This window comes from Carcharhinus amblyrhynchos, chromosome 16 (assembly GCF_965287045.1).
Source record: "Carcharhinus amblyrhynchos chromosome 16, sCarAmb.v2.hapA, whole genome shotgun sequence".
In the NCBI taxonomy this organism is placed as follows: Eukaryota; Metazoa; Chordata; class Chondrichthyes; order Carcharhiniformes; family Carcharhinidae; genus Carcharhinus; species Carcharhinus amblyrhynchos.
The window spans coordinates 42837252-42862127 of record NC_137339.1 but is presented as its reverse complement, the minus strand read 5'-3'; the positions used below and the strand labels follow the sequence as shown (position 1 = coordinate 42862127).

The 24876-nt window shown below is 42.9% G+C and overlaps 1 pseudogene across 1 annotated transcript; it reads left to right on the top strand.

Moving 5' to 3' along the window:
• The first annotated feature begins 8747 nt into the window (after positions 1-8747).
• Positions 8748-24044, top strand: LOC145354094 (protein-glutamine gamma-glutamyltransferase 2-like; annotated as a pseudogene). Its single transcript, XR_013888791.1, has 8 exons — positions 8748-8831; positions 12171-12326; positions 13060-13160; positions 13972-14209; positions 14589-14861; positions 17612-17773; positions 20126-20259; positions 23883-24044. The product of XR_013888791.1 is annotated as a protein-glutamine gamma-glutamyltransferase 2-like (transcript).
• Positions 24045-24876: the final 832 nt, after the last annotated feature.

Here is a 24876-nt window from a genome sequence, read left to right as displayed (position 1 = left end):
TCCAAATGCCAAGATCGGATGATACAGCTTATCTCTTCCAACTGGAAAAGAATCCAGAATTTCCAAACTGGGGGAGTTCATCCTACTCTTCAATCCATGGTGAACTGGTACGAGTCCTTACAATATAGATTCTGAGAGAATTAGAACCGGGATGTGAATGAGAAAGGGCCTATATTAACTGAAATATGGGCCAACTTTGTGAGGTCCAATTTTTAATGCTAACCTTGTGGCATATGAATGAGATACATTTTCACAGGCAATAATGCAACGTCTCTCAATTTTGTTTTCTTTTTTTCTAGCTTCGTGGCACACTGAAGCCACGTTGCAAGATAGTTCTCAAAGTTAATGTTTGTCTCACCTCAACAAACACTGTGAATATTCTGTGTCAGTGCAACAGGGCCAGAGCTGGATCTTACGGCCAAAAGGCCATTGGCATTGGTGAGATGGGAAGATCCTGCTGGTGGGAAGGGCTGGAAAACCCCTGTTTAATAACATTTCTGACACTCATGAATCTAATGTCTTGAAGCTTCATGTCAAGAGTTGTGATAATGTTTATAAATTGATTTTTTACTTCCTCCTGGCTGTTGGATGGACCAACCAGTGAAGGGGCTCACAAATCCTCGTGGCAAATTTTAAGCCGTTTTTAACAAATTCAATTGCTTGTATCAATTTAATTTTAAGTGCCGACAAGTGTTTTCAACTAGTTTCTCTGGTTTTAGGAGTTTACAAATAGTTTCAAGTGCTGGCAAGTGTTTACAGATTTCTAATATGTTTTCAGAATTTCCTTTATTCAAAGGTTTAATTCAAGCCCCGTTTCATTTCCCTGATACCCCTGGTTCTGTCTCCCCCATCTGCGACCCATTCAATCTTTTCTGTCACCCCACCCCCCCTCCCTGCCAAGCCCTGGTTCTGCTTTCAATCACTTCCTTTCCCACCTATACCACAAACACCCTCTCTGTCACCCTGCCTCTACCCTCACCCTCCTGTTCCACTAACCCTCCATCACCTTCTCCCCTACCTTCCCCCATCTGTTCCACAAACTTCCTCCCCTTCATCACCGCCTACCCAACTTTTATCATCTCATCTCCTCCTCAGCCACTACATCACCTCTGATGTCACTGGGACTAAGGATTTGACGTTCATTTATGTAAACGGAGCTGGACAATGTGGTGGGTGAGGAGGTGAACAGGCTCAGCAATGCTTCAGGGGCAAGAGGAAGGGAAGTGGGGGTAGCAGCAGGGTCAGTTGGTCGGAGTGGGGACATTCCACCTGATTTCCATACATGCAGAACCCCACTGTCTGACACCATTTTGTACCACAACACCAACAAAGGATACAAACATGGATTCAATGCTGATGAATCCTTCATTTTGAATTTTGCAGCATGACATAAAAGACAACTGTGCACAAATACACACTTCCCAAATTATTTTCTGACGGGTCATAAATAGGCATGATGTGGAGATGCTGGTGTTGGACTGGGGTAAACACAGTAAGAAGTCTCACAACACCAGGTTTAAGTCCAACAGGTTTATTTGGTAGCAAAATCCACTAGCTTTCGGAGCGCTTGCTGCCCCTTTGTCAGGTGAGTGGGAGTTCTATTCACAAAAAGGGCATATAAAGACACAAACTCAATTTACAAAATAATGAATGGAATGCGAGTCTTTACGAGTAATCAAATCTCAAAGATACAGACAACATGTTTTCAGAGTTTCCTTTATTCAAAGGTTTAACTTAAGTCCCCTTTCATTTCCCTGATACACCTGGCTCTGTTTCCTTCATCACCTCATTTCTGCAACCCTTTCAATCTTCTCCGTTACTGCCCGCACCCCCCCCCACACCCAAACCCCTGGTTCTGCTCCCAATCACTCCCTTTTCCACTTGTTCCACAATCACCCTCCCTGTCACCCCCTCCTCTACCCTCACCCTCCTGTTCCACATTGTCTGTACCTTTTGAACTTGATTACCTCTAAAGACTCGCATTCCAATCATTATTTTGTAAATTGATTTTTTTGTCTTTGTATGCCCTGTTTGTGAATAGAACTCTCACTCACCTGATGAAGGGGCAGCACTCAGAAAGCAAGTGAGTTTTGCTAACAAATAAAGTTGAACTTTAGCCTTGTGTTATCAGATCATAAATAGAGCAGGTCATGGTAGAAAACAACATCTGTAATTTCCAGGCTGGTATCTCAATGTGAAAATTTAATTATAAACTCTACTTCCTATTGATAACAATCATTATTTGATTTGATTTATTATTATCATATGTATTAACATACAGTGAAAAGTATTGTTTCTTGTGCTATACAGACAAAACATATCATTCATCGAGAAGGAAACAAGAGATCACAGAATATAGTGTTACAGTCATAGCTAGGGTGTAGAGAAAGATCAACCTTATGCAAGGTAAGTCCATTCAAAAGCCTGACAGCAACAGGGAAGAAGCTGTTCTTGAGCCGGTTGGTACGTGACCTCAGACTTTTGTATCTTTTTCCCGACAGAAGAAGGTGGAAGAGAGAATGTCTGGGGTGGGTGGGGTCCTTAATTATGCTGGTTGCTTTGCTGAGGCAGCAGCAGATGTAGACAGAATCAATGGGTGGGAGGCTGGTTTGCCTGATGGATTGGGTTACATTCACAACCTTTTGTAGTTCCTTGCAGCCTTGGGCAGACCAGGAGCCATACCAAGCTTTGATACAACCAAAAAGAATGTTTTCTATGGTGCATCTGTAAAAGATGGTGAGATGATAGCTGACAGGCCGAATTTCCTTAGTCTTCTGAGAAAGTAGAGACGTTGGTGGTCTTTCACAACTATAGTGTCGGCAAAGGGGGGACCAGGACAGGTTGTTGGTGATCTGGACACCTAAGGACTTGAAGCTCTCGACCCTTTCTATTTCGTGCCCGTTGATGTAGACAGGGGCATGTTCTCCTTTACGCTTCCTGACGTTAATGATAATCTCCTTCATTTTGCTGACATTGAGGGAGAGATTATTATTGCTGCATCTGTCACCAGATTCTCTATGTCATTCCTGAACTCTGTCTCGTCATTGTTTGAGATCCGACCCACTATGGTGCTGTTGCAGCAAACTTAAAAATTGAATTGGAGGGGAATTTGGCCACACAGTCATAGCTGTATAAAGAGTATAGTAGGGGACTGAGAACACAGCCTTGTGTTCAGGAACTTATGCTTATATGACAAATTCAGACACTTAGGGATGATGCTTAGATCTCATTGAGACGTATAAGATGATGAATGGGATGGATAGGATAGAGGTGGAAAGACTCTTCCCGCTCAAAAAAGACAATAGGACTAGGGGGCACAGCCTCAAGATAAAAGGGGGGCGGTTTAGAACGGAGTTGAGGAGGAACTTCTTCACTCAAAGGGTGGTGAATCTCTGGAATTCTCTGCCCGTTGAAGTGGTGGAGGCTGCCTCGCTAAATATTTTTAAGACGCGGGTTGATGGGTTTTTGATAGGAGAGAGGATTAAGGGTTATGGGGAGGGGGCGGGAAAGTGGAACTGAGCAGCGACAGATCAGCCATGATCTTATTGAATGGCGGGGCAGGCTCGAAGGGCTGGATGGCCTACTCCTGCTCCTATTTCTTATGTTCTTATGTTCTTATGCTACCAAAAAAAAATTCTAAGTTCTGAACGAGCCTGAAAACGGAAGAGTTTCAGATCCATTTTATTGGCACGGCAGCAAATGAAAGCTTATGCCACTTAGTATCAAAAATGATACACAATCTGACTCCCACCAGCTGGGGGGAAGGTGCAGGGCCTTAGCTCACTTGCAAGCCAACTACTCAGCTCAGAGAGCGCAATTGCACATGCACCCCAAAAGCAGGAGCTCTCTTGCCAGCACCAAACCCCTCCCCTCCTGCTGGGGACATTGGAACCCCTCACAGACATCGCCCATCCCCCGCACATAATGCCCTCTCATGGACATAGCCCCCACCCTCCACGCAACCCTTGCACAGTTCTCCTCTCAGCCTCCTCTCAATTTCAGAATTCCCTCTCTCATGCCCTCCCCCTCCTCTGATTTCAGATTTCTTCCTCTCACTCTTCCTCCATTTTCAGAGTTCTTCCTCTCACCCCTCCTCTGATTGCAGAGTGACTCCCTCTCCCCCTAATTTCAAAGTGACTCCCTCTCCCCCTAATTTCAGAGTGACTCCCTCTCTTCCTTCTATGCCCTCCCCTGATTACAGACATTCCCCTGGCCAGTGCCTCCCTCACCTCCTGCTGCAGCCTCTGACCTGGCCTACCTCCTTGTTCACCTTCAGTGCTGCTGCACCTGCAGTGGACTTCTATGGAGCAGGTGCCTTATTTGCTGGTTGTAGCTGCATTGAATGAGGTCATTAAGGTAAGTGAGGTGGGATGAATGGGAGTGAAGATCGTCAATTATATTGAGATGCAAACAAAAGCACGATAATTGACATTCTGTCCATTTTGAGCATGCTCCTCATTGGGCCTGGGAAAACAGCATAGGAATTAGCGTGAAAATGTGCACAATTCCTGTTTCGTCCGTCACTCAATCTAATGGCTTCACCAAAAAACGGGCGGGTTGTAAGATCATCTTCATAGGCTGAGAATTTTTTGGCCCTCCAGTGGCAAGAATCATTATGAGCAGGATCGAACAATTTGGGACAGTGGCCAAAAACTCTGGCTGGAAAATCCTGCCTTAGACCCAAACACATGGTGTGATGTTTTTATGATAATGAAAAAAATATTGTTATCCTTCCATTGCCAAGTGAGTTAATAGTGATGATTTATTGACCTTTCAATTGTTAGATTAGATATTCAGTTTATAACTGGTACTATGAACTCGTTCCTGAAACACAGATCTAGCATGAGACTCTGAGAACCACCCCCCGCCACCTTCCAAATCCCTCACAATAGGTCAAACTACACTAACAGTGTAGTTTGGACAGGTGCTTGGATCAGGAAAGGTTCTGACACTCAGTGGGCAGAACTCTGGGATTACATCCTATATATCCTTACACAGCAAGCCAAATGTGCAGTGAGAGAATGAGAGTTTTTGAGGGGTGATGGGAGGGGGTTGGTAGGGAGGGGGGTGGGTGGGTGTGGGGGTGTGTGGGGTTCTCATTCTCTGAACCCACCAGCTGCAAGGGTTGGAAATAGGCTATTGCCAATAGGCATATGTAACTTGGCCCGTTGCCCACTTGTCAATTGTTCATTACCACCCTGAGGAATTTCCACAAGTGCAGCAAAGGGTCATTGCAAGAAAATAGACCTGGGATTAAACTCATCTGAAGTGAAATAGTCAAGACTCCTGATTCCCTCTATTGTTATTGCAATGCTACAGTCACTGTACATTCCTGCTAATTTGGGAATGCAGATTTCAGTTGGGTTCTCCTTCAATCTGCCCACAATGCAGTTGTTAACTCTTCCCACAAACCCCGAGACCCCTCCCCTGTAGAGTAGTTTCTTTTTCAATTGTGCCACAGCAATGAATGGTAGGCAATGATAGTGCTGTGATTCTGTTGGTAGAGCAGCTTTGAGTCTCTCTGTGTGACTGTGGAAGTCCACCTCCATCACCCTGAAGGAGAATCATGTGCAGTTTACCCTCCCCCTAGTCACTCCCTGCCCTCCCTCCTCATCCTAGTCCTAGATCTCAGTGTTATTGTGGTGGGTATTCTTGTCCTACTCCTGAATCCTTTGATATTGTTGTACCTATGCCCCATGTGAATCTGACCCCTCCCCATCTTGAGACCTATTGCACAGTCAGATATAGAGACATGAAGCCATACCCTCCCCCACATTACCTGATCTATAGACTGCAAATGCCTCCCCTGACTGTGACTGTACCATTTATGCCCAGTATTATGCCTAAAGCCCCTCGAGATGATATGTGTTAGATGTGCACACACTACTGGACTGACAAGGCCTGACCTGCCTGAACAAGAGCAGTGATCGAAACATTAACGTCCGTGCAAAGGTTTGTCCTTCCTTTCTGATCCCAATGATGTTTAACCACCAGCCCCAGCCAACCTCCCCTTCCCCTGCCTGCCCCCAATCATGCAACTGAGTGAAAACTTCCCCAGGCGTCCTTCCCCCCCAGTCCAGCATTTTCCCTCCCTTCCTTGCCTCTGTCTTGTTTCGCACACACCCCAGTCAAACCATTGCCCTCCGACACATTTTAACCCACCCCCTGCCATACCACTGGTATGTAGGCCCTTAACCCTCTTGATTTTTTTTGATCTTGCCTGTGCAGCCTGGCATGGAGTCAGAGCAGCAGCAACAGCTCCACAAGGTCTCCTCCTCTGTCCTCGAAGCCGGTCTGTCCAAGTTTTAGAGCAGGAAGATCTTATTCTATCTGAATCTAACCAATGATTTACATCGTTTCAATTTACCCCCATCCCAACAAAATGTTAAAATCATTTTTTCACAGTTAATCTAGATTCACTAGTTAATCTAGAAAGCAGTTAACGTCAAAATATGGGTCAGTTCATGTTGACAAAAGATCACAATGAACTATAAAAGGTTATGAATGTAGCCCAATCCATCACGCAAACCAGCCTCCCATCCGTTGACTCTGTCTACATTTCCCGCTGCCTTGGCAAAGCAGCCAGCATAATTGAGGACCCTATGCATGCTGGACATTCTCTCTTGCACCTTCTTCCATCTGGAAAAAGAAACAAAAATCTGAGGTCATGTACCAACCGCCTCAAAAACAGTTTCTTCCCTACTGCTGTTAGACTTTTGAATGGACTTACCTTGCATTAAGTTGATCTTTCTCTACACCCTAGCTATGACTGTAACACTATATTCTGCACTTTCTCGTTTCCTTCTCAATGAATGGAATGTTTTGTCTGTATAGTGTGCAAGAAATGATACTTTTCACTGTATGTTAATACATGTGACAATAATAAATCAAATCAGTCAAAAGCCACAGATCTTTTGTACAGTAAGTTTGTTTAAAGAAGCCTAGGTGGAGAAGGTTGCGAAGAAAGCTTATGGAATGCTAGCCATTATAGGAAGGGGTATAGAGTACAAGAGCTGGCATCTAATGCTTCAGTTGTACAGAACGTTGGTTAGACCGCATTTGGAGTACTGCGTCCAGTTCTGCTCACCTTACTACCGGAAGGACGTGGAGACCCTGGAGAGAGTGCAGAGGAGGTTTACCAGGATGCTGCCTGGTATGGGAGGACTGGGTTAGGAGGAAAGATTGGGTAAACTGGGGCTCTTCTCCTTAGAAAGACAGAGATTAAGGGGGGATCTGATAGAGGTGTATGAAATAATGAAGGGTATAGATAGAGTCAACAGTGGCAGGCGTTTTCCTAGATTGGAGACAAATATCACGAGGTGTCACGAGCTAAGGGTAAGGGGGGAGAAGTATAATTTGGATACTAGAGGGAAGTTTTTCACACAGAGGGCCATGGGGGTATGGAATGCCCTACCAAGTAAGGTGGTGGAGGCAGGCATGCTGGACTTGTTTAAGGTTTACTTAGATAGGCACATGAGTGAAACAGGGATGGAGGGTTATAGGAGACGGTTTTAAAAAGGGTCAGAGCCTCGGGACGATACTGGAAATCTAATGCTACATGTTAATGTTTTGTCTCTTTTAATCCGCAGGTGTGTCGGTCCACCTTGTTGTCTAACGACGGGCACGCACACGGTGGGTCGTGCGTGGGCTGCTCTTGGATGTTTCGAGAGTGGCCTAGTACATTGCGTCGTTGTGTGTGCTTAAAACTGGACCAGCAGATGGGCACCACAACAGATCAGTGACTATCACTGCTAGCTGTGCAGATACATGGATTTGGGCCAGTGTCTGTGGGAGTTTGTGCATTCTCCCTGTGGTTGCGTGGGTTTCCTCTGCGTGCTCCGGTTTCCTCCCACACCCCAAAGATGTGCTCTTAGGCTGATTGGTGTAACAAATTGTCCCTACACTATTCTCCCCTGAATCTGGCTACATTAGGGGTACCATACACATACACACGGGGCAAGGTAGGTGTAGGAAAATGCTTTGTTAAAATGGCGGCGCAGGCTCGTTGGGTCGAAGGGCCTGTTTCCCATACTGGGCTGTTCTTGGTTCTTTGTTTGTTCTTTGTATGTAGACAGCTACTGTAAAGAACAAATACTAAGGTGGATGACAAATGAGAAGGATTAATTTTATAAGTGTGTTGTTTTCTCAGCCTCTCCAAACAAACTCTCAAAACTATTCAGCCTCTTGCCATGACATGTGACTAATTATCTGCAATTGCACTGAGTTGGCAGCGTGACAGAAATGTTAAGCACTGAAATATTTATGCACAAATTCCTTTCAAGTACAAGAGATAGAAGAACAGATGTGCAGACAGATTTTGGAAAGATGCAAAAACAACAGGGTTGTTATGGTGGGTGATTTTAATTTTCACTCTATTTCCTGCGACTCATTTACTGCTAAGGGCTTGGATGGGGCAGAATTTGTAACGAGCGTCCAGGAGGCGTTGTCGAAACAGAATGTAAATAGCCCAACTTGGGAAGGAGCCATACTAGACCTGGTATTGGGGAATGAGCCCAGTCAGGTGATCGAAGTTTCAGTAGGAGAACATTTCAGAAACAGTGATCTTAATTCCCTAAGTTTTAAGGTGCTTGTGGATAAGGACAAGAGTCCTTGGACACTAAATTGGTGGGTAGGATTTGGAGAGTGTAGATTGGGGGAGGCTGTTTGAGGGTAAATCAACATCTGACATGTAAGAGTCTTTCAAATGTCAGTTCATTGGAATTCAGGACCAGCATTTACCTGTGAGGATGAAGGATAAGTGTGGCAAGTATCAGAAACACTGGATAACAAAGGATATTATGAACTTTGTCAAAAAGCGAAAGGAAGCATTTGTAAGGTCTAAAAGGCTTAGGACAGATAAAACCCTTGAAGAATATAAAGAACGTAGGAAGGAAATAAGGAAGGAGTTAGCAGGACTACAAGGGCTCATGAAAAGTCCTTGCTAAATAAGATTAAGGAAATCCTAAGGCATTTTATAGGTATGTAAAGAACAAAAAGGTAGCCAGGGAAGGGTTGGTCCACTCAAGGGTAGTGGAGGGATTCTATGTAGGAAACCAGAGGAAATGGGCAAGATATTAAATGCTAAATACTTTGATACTAAATACTAGATACTAATACTAAATACTTTGCCTCAGTATTCACCAAAGAGAGGGACTTGATGGATGAGGAGCTGAGGCTAGGGTGTGTAGGTGTTCTGGGTCATGTTGATATCAAAAAATTGGGCATATTCCAAAGCATTAAAGTAGAGAAGCCCAAAAGGGAAAATGCTGGAAAATCTCAGCAGGTCTGACATCATCTGTAAAGAAAGAAAAGTGTTGATGTTTTGAGTCCAGATGACCAAGTGTTTCAGATTTGGTTTCAGATTCCATATCCACAGTCATTTGCTTTATCCAGTTTTTTAAAGTAGCTAAGGCCCAGTGCCTGCTGGGATCTATCCCAAAATACAGAGGGATGCAAGGGCAGAAATTTCTGAGGCCTGGACAGAAATCTTTGTATCCTCATTGGCTACAGTTGAAGCTCCAGAGGACTGGAAGATAGCCAATGTTGTTCAATTGTTTAAGAAAGGCAGCAAAGATAATCCAGGAAACTATAGGCCGGTGAGTCTTAGGTCAGTAGTAGGGAAATTATTGGAAAAGATTCTTAGGGACAGGATTTAGTCACATCTGGAAACAAATGGACTTATTAGTAACAGGCAGCATGGTTTTGTGAGGTAGTGCTTCACTAACTTGATCAAATTTTTCAAGAAACCGATGAAGATGATAAATGAGGGAAAAGCAGCGGATGTTGTGTACCTGGACCTCATGTTAGACTGGTATGGGAGGTGAAGTCACGCTGAATCAAAGAGAGCTAGCAAGATGGATATAGAACTGGCTTGGCCATAGAAGTCATGATGTGGATGTGCCGGCGTTGGACTGGGGTAAACACAGTAAAAACGGTGGACAGAGTACCCTTCGTCGTCCAGTACTTCCCCGGAGTGGAGAAGCTACGACATCTTCTCCAGAGTCTTCAACATATCACTGATGAAGACGAACATCTCGCCAGGGCCATCCCCACACACCCACTTCTTGCTTTCAGACAACCATGCAACCTCAAACAGACCATTGTTCGCAGCAAACTACCCAGTCTTCAGGAGAACAGTGACCACAATACCACACAACCCTGCCACAGCAACCTCTGCGAGACATGCCGGATCATCGACACGGATGACATCATCACACGTGAGAATACCATCCACCAGGTACACGGTAAATACTCTTGCAACTCGGCCAACATTGTCTACCTGATACGTTGCAAGAAAGGATGTCCTGAAGCATGGTACATTGGGGAGACCACGCAGACACTACGACAACGGATGAATGAACATCACTCGACAATCACCAGGCAAGACTGTTCCCTTCCTGTTGGCGAACACTTCAGTGGTCACAGGCATTTAGCCTCTGACCTTCGGGTAAGCATTCTCCAAGGCGGCCTTCACGACACATGACAGTGCAGAGTCGCTGACCAGAGACTGATAGCCAAGTTCCGCACACATGAGGACGGTCTCAACAAGGATCTGTAACCCCCTATCTGTACTATCTGTAACCCCCGTGACTTGCCTGGGTTTGCAAAACCTCACTTACTGTACTGTCTGGAGACAATACACATCTCTTTAACCTGTGATCAGTGCTCCTTCCACTCACATTGTCGGCCACTTTAAGACTTGAACAGCAGTTTAGGTGTAAAGATTCGCATTCTAATCAGTAATCTCTAAACTGTCTGTGTTTTATATGCTCTGTCTGAGGCCAGAACTTTCCATTCACCTGAAGAAGGGACTAACCTGAAAGCTAGTGAGCGTACTATCAAATAAATCGGTTGGACTTAAACCTGGTGTTGTCAGACTTCTTACTGTGTTGGCCATCGAAGACAGAGGGTAGCAATACGGGGAAGGCAGAATGGAAGGCTGTGACTAGTGGTGTTCCACAGGGATCAGTTCTTGGACCTTTGTTGTTTGTAGTATATATAAATGATTTGGAGGAAAATGTAGCTGGTCTGATTAGTAAGTTCACAAATGGCACAAAAATTGGTGGAGTTGTAGATAGTGAAAAGGATTGTCAGGGGATGCAGCAAGATATAGATGGATTGGAGACTTGGACAGAGAAATGGCAGCTGGAATTTAATCCAGACAAGTGTGAGATAATGCATTTTGGAACGTCCAATGCATAGGAATTGTACAGTAAATGGTAGAATCCTTAAGAATATTGACTGGCAGAGAGATCTGGGCATACATGTCCACTGATCACTGAAAGAGCAAGACAGGTGGATAAGGTAGTCAAAAAAGCATATGGCATGCTTGCCTTCATCTCGTTAGTTGGGGCATTAAGTATAAAAAATGGCATGGCAAGCTGCAACTGTACAGAACCTTAGTTAGGCCTCATTTTGAATATTGTGTACGATTCTGGTTGCATACTACAGGAAGGAGGTGGATGCTTTGGAGAGGGCACAGAAGAGGTTTACTAGGATGTTGCCTGGTCTGGAGGGTATTAAATATGAGGAAAGTTTGGATAAACTCGAACGACAAAGGTTGAAGGGTGACCTGATAGAGGTTTACAGGATTATGAGTGGCATGGACAGAGTGGATTGTCAGATGCTCTGTCCTAGGGTAGAAAAGTCAAGTACTAGGGGATATAGGTTTAAGGTGTGTGGGAAAAGTGTAGAGGAGTTATGCAAAGCAAGTTTTTTCACAGCGTGGTGAATGTCTGGAACGCTCTGCTAGGGAGGTGGTGGGAGCAGGTATGATAGCGACATTTAAGGAGCAACTAGACGAATATGTGAATAGGATGGGAATGGAAGGATACGGACTCCATAAGTGCATATGGTTTTAGTTTAAGCAGGCATGAAATACTCTACAGCCTGGCCCTCAGAGATGATTGATCTTTATTCAGTCTACTCACTCCAGACTCCAAACATTGACAGTCAAGCTGGTTCCCAACTACCTCACCCCACATCCCAGGTCATAAGACCCATTCTCTAAAGGGGACAATGCCTCAACTTACATAACACTTCTTTTCTCTAAACAGAACAGCAACAGCATAATTAAACATACAATTAGACATTTTTTTTTCCTTCACATGATACAAATACTTGATGAAGAGCCCACAGTATATTTACATTATGATAGACTCCATAGTTAGTTCCCTATCCTAACGTCCATCTTACATCGATGCTTAGGAATCCTTACTCGTGTTGTCACAAACTTTAACTCATGATATCAATGCAATTTAAAAATTGATAAAATCTATGAATACGGGAGAAAATGTGGAAAGAAACAAAATTGAAGGTAGCATTTGGTGAATCAAATCAGTATAAAATTACAAATGCATGAGTGCAACATATAGATGTGAAAGAGGAGAAGGCCAGGATAAACCCTTGCAAAATTGTCAGGATGCACACCTGGGAAGAGAAGTATTGCTAGAGGAACTCTGGCAATCATCAGCAAAGTCAAAGGGTGAACAGAGCATAGAGTGACTGAGCAGAACAATGTCACAATTTGCAGAGGGATTGAAGTGGACTAGGACAATGAGTGAAGCATTATTACAATTACAGGGAATGTAATCTGAGACTTTGATCGGGACTGGTTTGGGATTGGAGAGAGGAAGAATCCTGGACTTTATTTTTTATTATGTGGTGCAATGTCATGTTTTGTTGAGTGTCTGAAAGGAGGACAGTTATAAAATACTCTTTAATTGTTCCTCTCCTTTTCATTTTTACACCAAACCTAATTATATCAAGGACACTATTTTCTAATAGTTGGAATATATACTAGATAATTTAATTAAGTGTCAAAAGAAAACAGCAAAATGCTTTCTAACAGTAATCACTGATAAATATTCAGAATATGTACAGATAAATCATAACTGATCTTATAAAACTGAATGTTCACTCAATCATTAATACTGATGGCCACTATTCAGCCAAGTGTTCATCTGATTTTTTATTTCTCTACTTAAACACAAACAAAGCAACACAATTTCTGTGAGAAATTTAATAACCTGGAGACTTTTCATTATTGCTGCAATTTAGGAACTTCCATGTCCGGATAGAGAGCTGGATGGCAAGAAATGATCTGCAGCCAGGTTATGATGGTTGGCAGGTGCTGGACCCAACCTCACAGGAGAAAAGTGAATTACAGAGAACAATTCCAATATCATAAACTATAATAGTGCACCTTAAACAGTTCATATATTTTGCCATCATTGTAAATTACTTACTGTTGTATTGATTATGAATGGTGCTGTGCGATGGACTAATGTTCTTCCGGGCCAACCCAGGCCAGATAGTTGGGCAGCATTAGCTTCCTAGGGATAAATGTCCTCTGATCAATACAATAAATTATTATGCATTAGTTAATCACACTGTGTTTCCTTCCATGCCAGAGATCCTGAGGTAATCTCTGTAAAGTATTTCAACAAAATTGCATGGCAAAAGCAAATCTTTAAAAATAAAAATAAAAAAATTAATATAGGAGGTCTTGTGGCACAGTGCATAACATACCTGCCTCTAAGTCAGAGGCTCCAGGTTCGAGTCCTACCCCAGGACTTGATGGCAAAGGAAGATGTGTTTATAATGTGGCCAAACAGGTTGATTCTGTCAACCTGCAAATTCTTCCAAAATGCCAGTGACACGCGATAAGAGCAGGAGAGACTTCTGGTCAGTCACGCTTGATGTGGAATGCTACTGCTCAAGTGATAAGACTTTGGCAACAGACTAGCGAACTGTTCCAAAAATAACTAGCTGTGGCAATCGATGAAAGTCTGCTTTGTTGCACCACCGGGTGCGGGAAGAGAATTAGAATTGGAATATTTTAATATAATTGTCTATTCTTTGAAGTGAGATGGCTGGAAGGGCTTCTGAAAGCTTTTGTTAAATGTAAATCATGGTCAGGATCATTTAAATTCATTGAGGTTGATTCTCAAGTATTTCTTCTTTTTTTAAAAGGAATTTATTGCTGTGGACCAGCTCCAGTTAAGGCAATCAAAGAAGGAGCTGTGGATATGAAGTATGACATTCCCTTTGCCTTTGCTGAAGTCAATGCAGATCAAGTATCTTGGGTTTTGGGTAGAGATGGCACAAAGGCAAAAATAAGGATCGAAACTCAGCACGTGGGTCAGCACAAAGAGTTGTGGCAGAGATGGTCGTGATGACATCACACATAATTACAAGTATCCCGAGGGTAAGGAACAGAAGCAGACATTTTGAAATGTGATCTTTTATTACTTTAATATTGTTCGTGCTTACATCTTGATTACAGTTTTACCAATTTAATTTAATAGCAATGGATTCGACTTCCAGATCACATTTTATAACTTAAGTGAGCTGCGAGTATAGTGTGCCTTTATAGCTACATATATGGTGTAGGAAACCATGGCTGGGATTCTCCAGTCCCGCTGCATTTGGCTGAGCACCAAATTCTCCATTCTCTCTGGCAGTGGTTGTGGGGCACATGAGACCGGAGAATTCTGGCCCATTTATACAAATTATCCAAACAAGGAGCGCAAAAAAATAAATAAGTCACTGTTACCTTATGGAACCTTATTTTTTGACCTATTTAGGCTCTGCTAAAGAAAGAGCAGTTGTTTCCGAAGCTGATTGGAGAAATAGGTTGGATCCCCTGCCAGAAAAGAAACTCCAAGTCCATGTGAAGACTGACAAATCAATAACCAATGGATCTAATGTTCAGGTTCTTGTAACCATCTCCAACTGCACTTCAATGGATATGGTCTGCAACCTTCACTTCCATGCCCATGTAAAAAGCTATAATGGAAAACTAGTGCACCAAATTACAGAAAAGAATCTGCAACAAATTGCTGTCCGAGGCAATGGAGGTAATGGAACAGTTATTGATTTTTTCACTTTCTAATCTACATTTTCTGTTGTAACAGACAATGAAAAGACAACCAAAAAGTGTTCATGATACACAGGGGATCAGGTAGTATCTAGAGAGAGAAAACTGAGTTAAAATTTCAGCTCTGTGACCTTCCATGATGATCTGATCACACCTGCCATGATGCCAGAAACCTGGGCAGAAGCGTGTCTTGCAGTGGCAGAGATGGCCCATGATTAACTGGTGGTGGGATCTCCCAAACTGTTAAAATCAATGGGTTCTCCTGTTGTTCTCATCCTTTGCTGAAGAGCATCCTACTAACAAGAATGGCCAGAAATGATGCCATGATGTTTATATGTGATCTGTTTAAATTGTCAGGCTGACTAAATGATATAACTTAATAACTAAAAACAGTTAAATTAGATGTCATGAATCCATGACTGGGATTCTCTGGGCCCACTAGGTCCCTACGGGAATCATGTTGGCCCAGAGGATCGGGCATTGGGCAAAAAATGGGTTTTGCACTTGGCATCAAATTCATTGTGATGGTCCCTGCCTTCCAAGCCATCCCTGATTGGGTTCCTGGCCAGAATGGGTGGGAACCTAATAATTAATCAACTTAACTTTTTAAAAATGTGAGTAAGGGATTTGGAGCCTAATTAAGTTCCCTCTGCTGTTCATTCACCTCCCCAGAGGGATCTGCACCAAGCAGGCTTTGGTTCAGACCCTGGGCAAGGTGTTGTTCAGTTTCAGGATGGTGAATTCAGATGCTGAGATATCGTGATTCTCCTCTTGTCAATGCAAGGGTGGGGGAGTGCAGTGGGAGGGGGGAGGCAGTGGGGGGTATGCAGAGGGGGCACCATTTCAGTTTTTGGGGGAAGGGAGACCTGTCCACTAAAGCAGGTGATCTCTGAGAAGCCGGATTGGCCAGGATGATTGCCGAGATGGCCTAAGTTTGCATCCTTCAGGTGGAAAATCCCACTTGACAGATGCTGACAGCACCAGCAGGAAAACCAGAGCACTTCGTCCCAATTCATGAGAATCACGACATGCCTCGCTTGGTTTTTTTTTATTCCTTCTTGGGCATCTCTCGCCAAGTTGACATCTATCACCCATATGGGCACTGTTATGGGCCTAGAGTCACATGTAGGCCAGACCAAGGACAACAGGGTTTCACCCCCTACAGGACATAAGTGAACCAAATGGGGTTTTACAACAATCAACAATGGTCATCATTAGACTTTTAATTCCATATTTTTATTGAATTCAAATTTCACCATCCACAGTGCAGAAGGATGCACTCGTCCCATTAAGGCTGCACTGACCACTATCCCACCCAGGCCCTATTCCCGTAACCCCTGATATTTACCTTGCTAATCCCCCCGACACTCAGTTTAATTTAGCATTTATCAATCTAACCCGCATATCTTTGGACTATGGGAGGAAACTGGAGCACCTGGAGGAAACCCACGCAGACACAGGAAGAATGTACAAACTCCACACAGACAGTGATCCGAGCCTGGAATTGAACCTGCCTCCCTGGTGCTGTGAGGCAGCAGTGTTAACCAATGTGCCACCGAGACCCTGGGTCTCTGGATTACAAGTCCAGTGGCAATGCCGCTAACCACCACCTCCCCTATCTCGATCTTGATATATTCCAATAGCAATCCATCATGTTCCGAAGCATTGCACTAACTTATCTGTAATCTTCTGATTGGTTCAGATCTCACATTTAAACTCTTGTTTCCTTCTGATGAGCTGGTATCCATAAAATTCATCATTAATCCTTAACATCCATCATTAATATTCATCACTAATCCTTAATATTTGCCATTATCCTCACTCAACACTACCATTGAACACCCTGCCTCAGTCATACATGCAAAAGCCTGTCCTTTCTGTTTTAAGCAGCAAAATAATGACTGAAGCTTCTCTGGGAAACTATTTCTAAGACAATCAAAGAATCCAGAACTTGTTTTATTTGTGCAAATCCTCATTATTTTCTTTACCTTAAAGCCACCATTGCAGACATCTTTATTCATGCTTTTCTTACTTCCAAACTAGGTTTATAATAAATTCCATCTGCTTCCCCCTCTAGATCTAAAACAGTATAGAAATTCCAGTTCATCTCGATCTCCACTACACATATCTTATCCCATTGTAAGTAAATTTTGTGCATCACACAGACCTACTGCTACAATGCATTGAATTTAATTCTTACACATCCCTCCACAGTTTCACTCCACCTCATCTTTGTAACTTAATCCACCTTTCATTCTCCACTTTACAGAGCATAAATTTTTCCTTCTCTTCCTTGTCCCCATTCCGCACCCAATCCTCCTCCTCATAGCATCTCTGATGATAATTTCAGCCATCATGGCCTTAAATACTAGGGGTAGAACTTTCCCATCCTGCTCACCATGGGAATTGTAGCGACCCGGTGTGGACCATGCAAAGGTCCATTGACCTCAAACGCGATTTTCCTGTCTTGAGGCGAGTGCGGCTGGAAAATCCCACCCGGAATTCTCGTTCAACATCCCAGTGAGTCACTGCATCTCTTGAAATCTTTAAAAGCTGTCTTTAAACCAATCTTTTCAACCTTGTTGTAGTTACTTCCCCATCCAATTTGAGGCCCTCCTGATCTTTATGGAGTGCTGTGGGACTTTAAGGACATTACAGAAATACAAGAAAGCTATTGACATTTATGCTGATTTCTTAAACATTTTTCCTTGTTCTTAAATTGTTTTTCAGATAAGACTATGACTCTTGACGTGCCTTATTCAGACTATGCCAATTATCTTGGACAACATCATTTGATCAAGCTGACTGCTTTAGCACTTGACACGGTGGCAAAAGAATTTGCACTGACAACGAATGATTTTTTTTGTGATTAATCCTTTAATCGCAGTTCAGGTAATTAACTGCAGCAACTCCATCAACTGCATCACCACTACTGAACCCATTAATTGAACCTCCATTCTCTGGAGATGTTTCACTTTTTAGATCACATTCAATGGTCCTGCTATGCTTATCCTCTATTCGTACCCCAATAACTTTTCGACATTATCTTCCAGAATATAAAATAAAATTTGAACAGTATAATGTTAAATTAGATTATGTTAATTAATATCAAAATGGAAAGAAGAATCAGGCAATAATCGATAACGCTCAGCTCTTGGTAACGAATCGAACTTAAATGGAATTTCCAGTGGATTAGGAGCAGCTCTAAGGAATTTTCCAGTGATTTGTTTCCTCTAGTTTTTCCAGTTTGTACTGACATTCTTTCCCATTGTACCCATAAATTCAATGTGACATTCTCCTCTGCTTCCAACATGTTTCAGGCCGACCTTTTTAAGCTGAAATATCTCCACCTCCCTTTAATTAATCATGAATTGGGGTGGCACAGTGGTTAGCACTGCTGCCTCACAGCACCAGGGATCCGGGTTCCATTCCAGCCTTGGGCAACTGTTTGTTGGAGTTTGCACGCTCTCCCCATGTCTGTGTCAGTTTCCGCTGGGTACTCCGGTTTACTCCCACAGTGCAAAGATGTGCAGGTTAGGTGGATTAGATATGCTAAATTGACCCTGAGTGCCCCAAGACTTCAAGGAACTATGAAAGGTCATAAATGTAGCCCAACCCATCATGCAAACCAGCCTCCCATCCATTGGCTCTGTCTACACTTCCCACTGCCTCGGCAAAGCAGTCAACATAATTAAGGACCCTATGCAACCTAGACATTCTCTCTTCCACCTTCTTCCATTGGGAAAAAGATACAAAAGTCTGAGGTCACTTACCAACCGACTCAAGAACAGCTTCTTCCCTGCTAGTGTCAGAGTTTTGAATGGACTTACTTTGCATTAAATTGATTTTTCTCTACACCCTAGCTATGACTGTAACACTACATTCTGCACCCTCTCATTTCCTTCTCTATGAGTGATATGTTTTGTCTGTATAGTGCACAGAATACTTTACACTGTATGTTAATAGATATGACAAAGAACAAAGAACAACACAGCACGGGAAACAGGCCCTTCGGCCCAACGAGCCTGCACCGCCATTTCAACATTGTGAGTCTCTTCTTCCACCCATGACCCTTGTCTACGCTTATGGCACTCCACATTGGAAACCAGATTGAGGGGAGACTAATTTAGGGACAATTTGTTCCACCAATCAGCCTAAGAGCACATCTTTGGAGTGTGGGAGGAAACCGGAGCACCCGGAGAAAACCCACGCAAGCACGGGGAGAATGCTCAAACTCCCATAGACACCGGCCCAAATCCATGTATCTGCACAGCAAACAGTGATAATCACTGAGCTGTCGTGTTGCCCATCAGCTGGTCCAGTTTAAGCATACACTAACGATGTGAAGCACTAGGCTACTCTTGAAACATCCAAGAGCAGCCCTCACATGACCCACCACGTGTATGCCCCTTGTTGGACAACAAGGCGGACCGAAGCACCCGTGGATTAAAAGAGAAAAACATGAAACAATAATAAATCAAATCAAATAAGATGTGTAGATTAGGGAGATTGGTGCAGTAAATACATGGGGTTAAGAAGACAAAACCTAAGTAAAATGCTCTGTCGGAGAGATAGTGTAGACTTGATGGGCCAAATGATCTCGTTCTGCACTGTAGGGTTCTAAAGTGATCCTTCCTTTACCCCAAAGCTCTTCCAACTTTCCCTCTTCTTCTAGTCCTCACAATACTGACTAAACATGTGACCCTCTTTCTTTGTACTCTTCTTCCATTTCCCTTGCTTTCTCCTTTACATCTCCCCTCAGTGCCACTCCTAACTGAGTCCAATCTTAAATGTAGCTTGCTTTCTACTGTATGTAGGAACTTCAGTTCTTGCATGAATCCCTATCTACTGTATAAGATGGTGGCCAGAATCACCAGCAGGTCTCAGACAGGAACAGGGGGGAAAGATTGCAATGATATTTGTTGGCAAACACTGGATTGAAGTTCCAAATCATGGCTGTCAGACTGAAAGGCTGATAATTGACATCCAGGTAAGGGTTTTGAGCTCTCAAATCAATGACAGAACAATTGTCTATATTATTCAAAAGGGAGAAGTAGAAGAGGAAAGTGTTCACCTTAGGAGCAGTTGAGATTTTGTATAACATAAAATCAGCAAATGTTCAGCTCCAACTGTACCGTCTTAGTAAACATGACTCTGACTGATTTCAACAGGATGGAATAATAAGGGCTAATTTGAGCATTTACATTGACTTTAATCAGCATTTACACTGATTTCTTTTCTCAGATCCATGGTGATCCTGTTGTACACAAACCACTAACAGCAGAAATCCGTTTTACCAACCCTTTGCAAGTGCCACTGAAACACTGTGTCTTCACTGTGGAAGGAACATATCTCATTTATGGGATGGAAAGGTTCAGGTAAGTGGGAACGACACAATTGTTAAATATATAAAATTCACACAACAGGACAAACAATTCATTCATTTTTGGCTTGGGATGAGAAGATGTTCCTGTGACAAAAGGCTGAGTAAACGGAATCTATATTCCCTGGAATAAAAACAAAAATACTGCAGATGCTGGAAATCTGAAATAAAAAACAAAAATGCTGGAAGAACTCAGCAGGTCTGGCAGCATCCGTGAAGAGAGAAATAGTGTTAATATTTTGAGTCCCTACATTCTTTGGACTTTGGAAGAAGGAGAGATGATCTCATTGAAACATTTAAAATTATGAAGTGGCTTGACAGGGTAGATACTGAGAAATTTCACCTGGCTGGGAATCTAGGGAGCACAATTTCAGAATGAGGAACCAATTATTTAGGACTGAGATGAGGAGAAATACTTACATTTAAAGGGTTGTGAAGCTTTGGAATTCTCTGCCCCAGAGAGTTGCAGATGCTCCATTGTTAAAGATATTTAAGCCTCACATGGAGAGATTTTTGGTCTCTCAGTGAATTAATGGGTTTGTGGAACAGGTTGGAAAATGGAATTGAAGCCTAATATCAGCTATGATCATATTGAATAGCAAAGCAAACTCCATGCACCAAGTCGTCTTCCATTGTTTCCATTTCCTATGTACGAAAATAGTTTAAAACTTCTAGATTCATAGGACAATGCCATTTACAGAATCAAATTGCATTTATATTTCTACAAAGACTCAAGTAGGAGATGTATAAGGAAGAGTTGTCAAATGCAACGTTCAAAGATTTGATGAAAGAAACATGAAGGAGGAAAGACAGAGAGTCTTAAGCCAGAGTTTCCAGAACACAAAGTTAAAAGGCCTGAATGCAAGGCTGCTGATAGTGAGTTAGAAGGAGAAATGGTGCACAACAGATCAAAGAGTTGGAATGGAGAGTTCAGAGGAAAAGTGTTCTGTGACTGCAGAAAGTAAGAGAATTTTAACTAGAGAAAGTAGAGAACCAGGATGAATGCAGGTCAGCTAAACCACAGGTAATGATGAAGTAGGACTCGGCACAGACTAAGGTACAAGCAGAAAATATAATTCCAGTTCACCTGTTAGGTAATAACAACTGCAACCTTTATTGACATAAAACTATAATCCAGAGGCTCGCAGCCTCATGGCTGCCAGTCAGCTCCTGAGAAGGTTCTGGAACAGAAATCCAGACTCAGCGATTCCCCCCACCCTGCTCCCTGATTGGCTCCCTGGGTCATGTGATGCTTACTCTGCAGGTGGATGCTGAAAGGACCAATCACCACAAAAGATTTTGGGATAACTGAAATTATAAAGGATGGAGGATGAGCACTAGCATGAAAGAAACATAGAAAATAGAACCAGGAGTGGGCCATTTGGCCTTTCCAGCCTGCACTATTATTCATTTTGATCAGGGGTTTCCACACCACTGCCCACGGGCCACATCTGGCCCACAGCGGGCCACATCCAGATCAGAGTTTGGAGACCGTTGATTTTGATCGTCAAATTTAATATTCAATATTGAGGCATCAGCATATGGAGTCTGGTGATTGACAAAGAACTACAAATGTGTTGAGTTAGACTAGATGATCTGAGTGGAGGTGATATGAGACCAAAAGCTCAAGTCAGGGTTGAATAGGAAGCGTTACTTTTTAATAAAGGAAATCTGCATTGCCAGCAAGTCTAAATCTTATTGCTGCTCACTAATTGTCTTTGGGCAGGTAGGGGCAAGACTTCTTGATCCACTGCAGTCCATGTTGTGAAAGTGCCCCTACAGTGCAGATTCTGAACCAACGATAGTGAAGGAATGATGATATATTTCCACATAATAGGTCACATGGACGGTTGCTGTTTCCATGTATTTGCTGACCTTGTCATACTAGCTGTTAAAAGTCACAGGTTTGAGATTTGCTATGAATGAAGCCTTGGCAAGTTCTTAGAGCACATTCTGCACATGGAGAGCCTGTGGATCACTGTTGTCATGGTGCGTCAGTACTAGAGAAAATGAGCATCTGTGATGAAGGATGGGGTGCTGACAAAATGGACACCTTGTCCTGTATAACATTGAGTATTTTGAATGGTGTTGGAACTGCAGGTATCCATATAAGTTAGGAGTATTCCATCACGTTCCTGACTGACACTAGGGGAGTGGGGAGATAAGTCGCTCACTGCAGAATACTCAACCCTTTTACCTGGTGTAATAGTCACAGTCATGACACAGAAATCCTGGAGTCAGTGCTTTCATTGGGCTCCCAGTCATTACACAAAGTGTGTGGGAGAGATATTGTACCTGCTGCAGGATCAATGTGCATAAACAACCTGGCGCAGAGGACCTACAGGTACATTACCAGCTGCTGATATCAGAGTTCAAGAGTAGCACTCATAAAGCATAGTGACATGAAGATAATGTTAGGTGTGAGGCTGTTAGCGGTAGGTGCTTTGCTTGTATTCTGTCACCTTTCTTCACTGGCAGAACAGGGTGACACAGTGGCACAATAGTTAGCATTGTTGCCTCACATCGTCACGGGCCTGAGTTCAATTCTGGCTTTGTTCACTGTCAGTATGCACATTCTTCCTGTGTCTGCATGGGTTTGCTCCAGGTACTCCAGTTTCCTCCCATGGTCCAAAGATGTGCGGGCTAGGTTGATTGGCCATGCTAAATTTCCTGTTAGTGTGTGGGAGATTAGCAGGATAAATATGTGGGGTTACAGGGATAGGGCCTGGGTGGGATTGTTGTTGGTGCAGACTCGATGGGCCAAATGGCATCCTTCTGCACTGTAAGGATTCTATGATCTATGATTACTATGCTCATGGGCTTGTACAGACCTCCAGTTCTGCAAAACATTTCAGCATAAGCTGCACTGTCAGCGTTTTGTTGCCCTTCTTAAGAGGAAACTGAAGCAGAAAATCCAGGGAGGTTGCCCTTTGCCAATTTGATAATGCTAACAAAGGGCCTATACCTATTATAGGTGTTGACCAAATTACACCAATTATAGCTGCTCTGGAAAGGCTACAGAAATGTGGACCTCACATTGACGGGCAGTAATTTCCTTACACCTGCATCAGTGAACTGAGAATTTCACAGGCACAACAGAAAGAATAATCTCTGGTCCTCCTTTTCAGTTGATTTCTTCATTTTTAACAATTGCCAAAGACAAAAGCCTGTGCTTCTGTGCACTGTGTGCGTGGAGCTTTGTGACCGCCTCTGTTCTTTTGAAGGACAAAACAGAAGCAAGGGAAAGATAGCTGTGCTGATGAGAGATACGTAGGTCCTGATTTTAGACGGAATCGGGGCAGGCTCACAGCAACATTCTCTGTTGGCCTCGGGCATAACCTTACGAGGTTTGGGTGGGTGTAAAATTCTGGTGATAAAGTCAAAACTCAGATGACTAAATTCTGAGAAGTCAGTCAGAATTGGCCAACTGACTGAACACAGACGGAGGACCTGAGACATGCAGAATAGAATACAAGCTGATATTATCAAATCAGCCATTAGGGAAGCTGAAGATGATTTTGGTTTGTTGCTGCGTTAATATTAACTTTTTTGAAGATTTGAAAATCTATTGGGAGATTGTTTTCTATATACATTGACATTTCTCTTACATTGTTTCAGGATCAGTGAGATAAGTGCAAACCAAACGGCAACAATACATGTTGAGTTCACTCCAAAGAAAACTGGCCCACGGAAGTTAATGGTGGATTTTGACTGCGACAAGATGACGGATGTGAAAGGATTCCAGAACGTCACTGTCCAAAGTTTTTAAACTCTGCTTTATCTGTGACCTACTGCCATCATATGATATAACTGTGTATTAGTATTGTAATTTTTCATCAAAGTTACTCAGGCCATGGGAATTGTGCAGGTGCCTCGGTCTGCTATAATCACTGTGATTGTGCATTATTAAGATGACTAATCTATGAGGTATTTGTGTTGAATCTGGTTACCATCACAGCCAATATCTGGACAAAAGTCCCATAGACTCAGAATGGTCTGTTTCTGAGAATTATCTCCTGTGTCTGACAGCAGTCAGTGAGTTCAGAATGTTTGGAACGCCTGTCTAAAACAGGCATTAGGTCTCTTGAATATTCTGATCAGCACCCCAGTGTTTGCAATCTGATACTAAATTGGGTGAAAACTGAGCTTGGCATTCTTCACTCAGTGGTTTACAGGGGCTGAATCAGTCGGCCTTACATCGAGTTTTTGGTCTCTGCCCCCAGTTTAAAAGAGTGTAGCATTCAAAATGAGCTTTATCTCTGAAAAATCATCCTGATCTTTCAATAGGTTAGTTATCAGTTCAGAGATACAATATCACAGCATTAACAAATAATAGAAACCAAACATAGCGGGAGAGGACAATACTTGCCATGAGATCCTACTATGTGATACTTATCTTATAGCCGCTTATCGTAGCCTATGCACCACATTATCATATTATATATTACCTGTTTGACAAACAACTTATTTTCATATGACTGTATTTTATGTATCGTCTTCATTTTAATTTGCTGAATACGAATCCTTGTGATCTTTACACATGGGCTGCAATTTTCCCAAAGTGTCACAATGGCAAGAGAACTGACCAGCACAGTCCCGATCACAACCATCC